Here is a 7,194-nt window from a genome sequence, read left to right on the forward strand (position 1 = left end):
CCCCCCCCCCCCCCGCCATCTGGTTATCTCTAGTACTACCTGCCCTTGCTAAAACTGAGTGGAGTCTGTCCTTCCTGTGATCCTGGTTCTGTCAGAGCTTCTCAGAGTCAAACTGTCTCTGTAATCCTATGATTCTGTGATCCTGTGATTCCTGGGCTTGTTAGAGTACCTGGGAGTGGAGCTTCCTCCAGGTGTTGTGGGACTGACTGCGGAGTTTGCACCCAAGGTCTACTCAGGGCACTGGCACAAACAGACTGGAAGGAACCCATGCCACTGGGCTGCCAGAGTTCCTGCGTGCCTGGGTCCCACTGGTCCCAGTAACTCCCAGTGTTGGGACAGATGTTGTGTCCTCCTCACCTCTGATCCTGGGGGTGTTAGAGCACCTGGGAGTGGAGCTTCCTCTGGGTGTTGTGGGACTGGCTGCCTAAAGCTGTCATTTTTAAGCTTTGTATCTGAAGCGAGTTTCCTGGGCTTCCACTGCAAACCCAACATCATGAGCTGGTGGCGGGACCACACCTTGCCTGGCACTCATAAATGTATCTTTGGCCTTGTATTTAAACTGATCTTCCTTCAGGACCACAAAGATGGACTCAAGGAGTTCACTGAATCTCTTTGTTCCTTTTTCCAGTGTACTCACATTGATTACATTTTTTTCGGAGGTGGGGTTTCAAGACAAGGTTTCTCTGTGTAGCGCAGACTGTCCTGGAACTCACTCTGTAGAGCAGGCTGGCCTTAAACTCAAAGATCCACCTCTTTAGTGATGGGATTAAAGGTGTGTGCCACCACCGCTGGACTAATTTGGCTCTTTTTATTGGCTTATTGAGGGTTGGCACTAGACCTGACTCGGAGGGACCTCACACAGGTGGGAACCTCCCAAGTTGGATAACAACATGTTTTTCTGGGTTACTCTCCCTGCTAGAGAGGGAAGGGACATTGAATCTTCTTGGGTCTTGTTGAATAGCCATTGCTTCCTAATTGAAACATTCTAGAGGGAGCTAGGAGGCTCTTAAGACTCAGGAAATAAAGGAAACACACAAGGCCCAGGAGGATCCTGAAACTTACACAACTTACAGAGCTGGTCCCAGCATGATTTTAAGTAGTAATGGTTGCCAGGATAGGAGATCCTCTAGGGTTGAAATGCCTGCAAGTAGCGTGGGGGTAGTGAGGATGCAGCTTTCCTGAGCTGGGGTGAGCTTTTCAGTGGCAACTGAATTGGAGTCACCCAGGTTCCTGTAAGTAACCCCAGTAAACTCACTGGGTCACTAAGGGCCACCTGAGTGGATCCGTTTCTGAGTGGAGGTCTGTTGTTGGCACCCCATCTGGTATAAAGCAGGTATTTATCCATGTTTCCCCAGGGGAAAAAAGTCACAACAGGTCCATGCACAGGAGGCACAAGATGGGGCTCCACACGCAGCATCTCCACTCTGATCTCATTTACTCACTGAAGTTTCAGGTAAAATTGCTCTTGTATGCTTAGCCCCAAGAGGGCCTGATCACCCAGGCCACACAGCTGGGAGGTAGTCTGTTGAACGAGAACCAGGGTTTGGTGTAGTGATGTACCCTTTATCCTGAGCATCAACCCCCTCCCTAATGTTGTCAGTCCCCACCATAGGTCTCAAGTTCAGCCAGTCAGTACATGCACCCCGCTAGCCAGAGGGATTGGTTCAGGAGTCCACGTGTGACCACAGTAGGACACACACAGTAGTACCAATCTGACTGGGCCTCAGGAATGGTCTGGGTATACTGATGCTGTAGCCCAGAGCAGCCTCAGAGTTGGTCATTCTGCAGCAGACTGGGAAAGATGAAGAGATGCAGGCTTGTGGCTTTTAGAACAGCTGAATCCATTTGTGCCTGAAGCTGGACTGTTCTTGGATCTTCAACTAAACCCAAAACTCCTGTTGGGTCAGTTGAGTCAAATCATCATTTTTGTGTGCATTTGCATGCGGAGGTCCATGTCAGGTATCGTTTCTTGGGTGCCATCCATTTTGTTTACTGAGACAGTCCCTCATTGATACCTCATTGAATTAGCATTGGTTTGCTAATTCAGGTGCGCTGGCTGGCCATGGAACCCTTGGGATTTGTCTGTCTCCACCTCCCCTGCAATGGGATTACAAGCGTCTACCACCACACCCAGCTTGTATGTGGGTGCTAGAAATTAGACTCAGGCCTTTGTGCTTGCAGAGCAAACACTTTATTGACTGAGCCAGATTTCACTGTGGGAAGAGCATCCTTTAACTAGCATGGGTCTCTGCTCTCAGCTCTGACCATGACCACACCCACTCTCAGAGTCCTTGGACCTGTGAGGTTGGTTTATCTTCTACCTTTAAAGGTGCCAGCATTAGAACTCAGACAGGGTGCCCACACCTCACTCCTGACGTGGCCTGGTCCTTGGAACTGAAGGCCTGACCTTTCCTACCTAGGCCATCCTCTTAGCCACCTACTGTCCCAGAGAGTCATCAGCCGGAGGCCTGATCATACACCTGCACAATCCTCCATGCCAAGCTATGAGGAAGATGCAGGGTGAATTCCCCTTTCAGCCTCTGCTGGAGGTGGCACAGAAAAACTGCTTCCTGGGAGTTGTGATCCGAGAGTGCCTTAGGCTTTGCGAGGTCAGCCAGGGGCTCTTCCCACACTGTCTCACCCCGGTGAGAGGCAGCAGCACCAGGTCACTGCATCCATGTGCCAGCTGGGGCCAAGCACTTCAGCGAAGCCCTTACCCCAGTTCTCACGGATACCTCAGGGCCTGGGTTTGAATCCCAGGTGTGCCACATGCTGGGTAAGTTACTCAGTCCTCCATGCCTCAGCCCTCCTCCTGTAAGCTGGGATGCTGAACAACAGAGCCTAGCAGGAGGAGTCAGTGCATCGTCTGGACCAGAGTAAGTGTTGTATGCGAACTATTATCATTCCCAGCTCCCAGGAAGAAAACCCAAGGCTCCAACCTGGCCTCGGGGCCCAGCCATGAGACGCAAGGGATACTGCTTGCATCTTCATTGCTCACCAGGGTGACTGACAGCTGTCCAGTCACCATGACACCACAGTCCTGGTATACACTCGTGACACACAGGTAGTAGTGATTAAGAGACTTTATGTCAGCTGCAGAGTCGATGTGTGTACACACACAGTACACATGTTCTGTACATACACACGCACCCCCACACTCTCTCACATATAAATACATGCGCTGCACACACCCTGTGTATACACATATACACACAAATGCACATTCCCTGTACACACACATGCTCTGCCCAACACACACACACACACTCACACACACATAAATACACGTGTATACATCCTGTAGAGTGCACACACATTTAAGTATGCATGTACAGGTACACATGCACATACACACACAACTAAATGTACACTGCTTTTTATCTATCCCACAGAGCCCATGTGCCTTCACACACACACACACACACGTTTGGTTACATGTACAGGCCAGAGGACTATCTTCCCTGCTTTAGATGCAAGGCCTCTAACTGGCCTGGGACCTCCAATTTGACGAGGCTGGCTGACCATGAGCCCCAGGGGTCTCTCTACCTCGGACTGTGGGGCTGTGGTTACACGCAGCAGCACAGCCTGGCTTACATGGGCTCTGGGACAGAGCTCGGACTCTTCTCTTTGTACTGCAAGTACTTTCCTGATGCCAGAAGAGGGCGTTAGATCCACTGGAGCTGGAATTACAGACATTTGTGAGCTGCCTTGTAGGTGCTGGGAACCAAACCCAGCTCCTCTGGAAGAGCAGCCAGTTCTCTTAATCACTGAGCCATCCCCTGACCCCTGGTAAACAAGCACTTTTGTGCCTATGATCTTAAGTGATGGGCTGCCAAGGGCAGCTGTGGCCTGTCTCAGGGTGCTGGGGCTTCTATCTTCCCAGCTTTAGGGAACTGTCTAGAATATGCATTTCCAGTATTTCCAGGGTAGACAGAGGAGACATTGCTGCAGAGTGTCCCAAGGAAGCCCCGGCTCGGATGCCATCCTGGGTCCCTACCCTTTATTGATGTGTGGGGACAGGGACGCTGGATCCCTGTTCTCTGGGGACCCCCCCCCCAGATACTGTGGGAATTGGAGGTCAGAGGGCAGCTCCATGATGCCTCAGCAAACCCGGGTTTGGTTAGACTGGGTCATTTGTCTCAGCAGAGATGAGCTACCCAATGAGCAAACTTGCTTCTCTTTGGCCTGGATCTCTGGGATGGTTAACCACTGCACTGCCACTGTATGTAGTAAATGAAAGAATGAATGGGGGCAGGGCCTGGGGCACGTTCTCAGAGCAACAATTCCAATTCAGTGTCCAGGGGGAGCCCCCAAGTCTCCCCTCCCTCCTCTTTTCCCTTAGTCCCTGTGTCCCTGTGCAGTGCACACGGTTGTAAAGTGTGGCATGTTCATTGATCTGGGGAGACTCGAGACCTTCTTAGCTGGAATGGTGAAGACCCCAAGGACAAGGGGGCCAGGTAGCCTCCGTTTACCTCAGAGGGCTCTCCCTCTTCTTCCACTGCAGAAAACCACACCATAGAAAGCCTGGAGAGAACAAAACCATGAGAGTCCTGAGAACCAGGATGGAGGCTGACCTGCGGCTGCTTCACATTCCCCACTGTGAGTCAAGCCCGAATCCTCTGAGGGTCCCTTGCAGCCCCGCAGCCCGACTGGCTCCACAGGCTCCTACTCCCCCTTTCCCCTTTTGAGATCCACAGGAACTTTATTCCTCACTGTTATTAAGATGTGCCAGCTGCCAGGCTTCCTGGCCAGTCTGAACCACTCTGTGGGGTGGGGCGGGGAGTTGATGGTACCATGGATCCCATGTCAGGAGTATGCCCCAAACAGCCGTGTGCGTGCGTGTGTGCATGCGTGCGTGCGTGCGTGCGTGCGTGCGTGCTTGCTTGCTTGCGTGCGTGCGTGTGTGTGTGTGTGTGTGTGTGTGTGTGTGTGTGTGTGTGTGTGTGTGGCAAGAGGCAGAGGCCCAGACTTGAGGAAGGGCAAGAGTCTCTTGCCCACCTTCTAGCCTGGCCTGCTTGTTAGATTCATGGGGCTGGTCATGCCACCTCTGGCCAGGCCCTCCTCACTAATTTTTAATGTCCCATCTACAAAGAGTGCCCCTTCCCAGAAAGATTCTACACACATCTCTTTTTTGGGCCAGGCCCCAAACAAGGTACAGAGGCCAAATATTCAACCCAGAGGCCCCAGCTCTAAGGAAACACCAGGCAGCTAGGAAGAAAGACCCACGTGAGGTACCCAGCACACCTCTAAGATAGATAGTCCCCATAGGCGTGTCCCAGGGCACTGCGGGGAATCATCTGAGTGGAGGGAGGTAAGAAAGGGAAGCCTGGGCAGTGGCCATGACAGTGTTCCCAGGAGGTACAGCTGGCCTTCCCCTCCTTAGGGCCATCACAAACACCCGGTCTCTTTACTGACAAAAAAAAAACAAAAACAAAAAAGTTCCTTTGATTTCCTTATTTTTACCTGTTGAGGGAGAAGATACATGTTACTGCTGTGGTCCCTGGTGGTAGCTGCTCACCACCTCAGTGTGGCCTCAGGCAGAGTCCCTCTCTCAAAGCCACCTTGGGCACCCCCAGCCCTCAAAGCAGTGTATGATGGGTCTGCCAGCTGTCAGGTCCTAAGGGTTCACCCTGACTCTGGCAAAAGGGTTCCCAGGATAGCGGAGGCCTCAGGAGCAGGTCTACTCGCCAGGGAGAGAGGGAGCTGATGCAAACGGGTGTCTGTTAACATCTACTGTGCAGGCTTGGAGGCTCAGCCATCTTGCCTGCCCCCAGATCACTTTCTGTGGACTCCCTAACTTTGCCTGTGAACACTGTATCACATCATCACTGGTGCCGGCCAGAAAAGTGGAAGCTAAGGTCAGGTTGAGGGATTACCTACAAGCCTCAATTATCCTGGCTTTATTTTTTATCTGCTGATCTAGCCCTGGTTTTGTTACCCGGGAGTTACTGTATTATCCAAACACAGCTGTTGGCAGGAGGGCTCCCCGAGAAACAGGCCCCCTTCCTGCCTCCGCCCCAGCCCAGCGCTTCCTCCCAACTGCCAGGTTACCAGAGAGTAAGTTAGCTCATCCCCCTTCCTGAGCTGCAGGAACGAGACCCTCCCAAAAGACTCCACCTAGGTGGCCTGCCAGCCTCCCAGAGGGGTTGTTGGCTAGCTTTTTAAAGAATTAATAAACAGAAATCGCAAGCTCCCGCAGGGAACCGAAGTCTCTTCTGTGGGGGATGGTAACGCTTGCTTCGGGAGAACATCAACTCTAGCCATACATAACCAGACCCGGACCAAGCAGAAGCGAAGAGCCTTAGGAGGTGACTAAGACTCAAGGCTCCTGGGGATCCCCAACCCTTGCTTCACACACTCCCATGCTGAACCTGGGGCTGGGCTAAAGCCAGGGGGATTTGGGTTTGGTGAGGCCTCCGCCCAAGAGCCCTGATATGAGAGCCACGGTGGGGATATTTTATCCTAAGCAGGTCCTTGAGGCCAGACAACAAGAAGTCAGACCAGAGCCCCAGGGTCACAGCCTGGCTAGGCTAACTCCCAGTGAATGCTCAACTTAGCCCCAAGTTGGGCCCTAGTGATTGGGGAAGCACGGGACCTGAGGCAGGGGCCTGCCTGGGAGCTCTCACAATTCAAACCCTCAGCAGTGGGTCCTGTGCAAAATAAACATGCATATCCCTCACCCAGGGGCCCCTGAGGGTGGAGAGCTGGCAAACCCAGACATTAAACCAAAGTTGACCCCTCTGAGCCCTGTGTGACTGTGGCAGTCACACAACTGTACAGCTGGCTGCATCAGCTTGTTTGGATGGGGCCGGAGGTGACAGTGTGTGTGCCTGAACAAAGTACGGCAGTCGGGCTACTTAAATCGGAGAATTCTGCACTCCTCCTTGGGTAGACCAGGGCTAAGATCCAGACTTTGGTAGGTTGGTGCTATCAAACCCCAAGGAACAGGGCTGTGGCCCTCCTCTTGCCTTCTGGCTGCCAAGAGCACTCTCATGCCCTGCTTGTCACATAGGCTTCACGTGGCCTTTGCTCTGAACATGCTGTGTCCAGCTTTCCCCTTTTTAGCAGAATCCCAGTTGTCTTGGGTTAGGTTAGATACCCAAGATATCTGTTTATCTACCTATCTATCCATCCACCCATCCATCCATCCACCCATCCATCCACCCATCCATCCACCCATCCATCCACCCATCC

The sequence above is a fragment of the Mastomys coucha genome, unplaced genomic scaffold, assembly GCF_008632895.1.
Source record: "Mastomys coucha isolate ucsf_1 unplaced genomic scaffold, UCSF_Mcou_1 pScaffold18, whole genome shotgun sequence".
Lineage (NCBI taxonomy): Eukaryota > Metazoa > Chordata > Mammalia > Rodentia > Muridae > Mastomys > Mastomys coucha.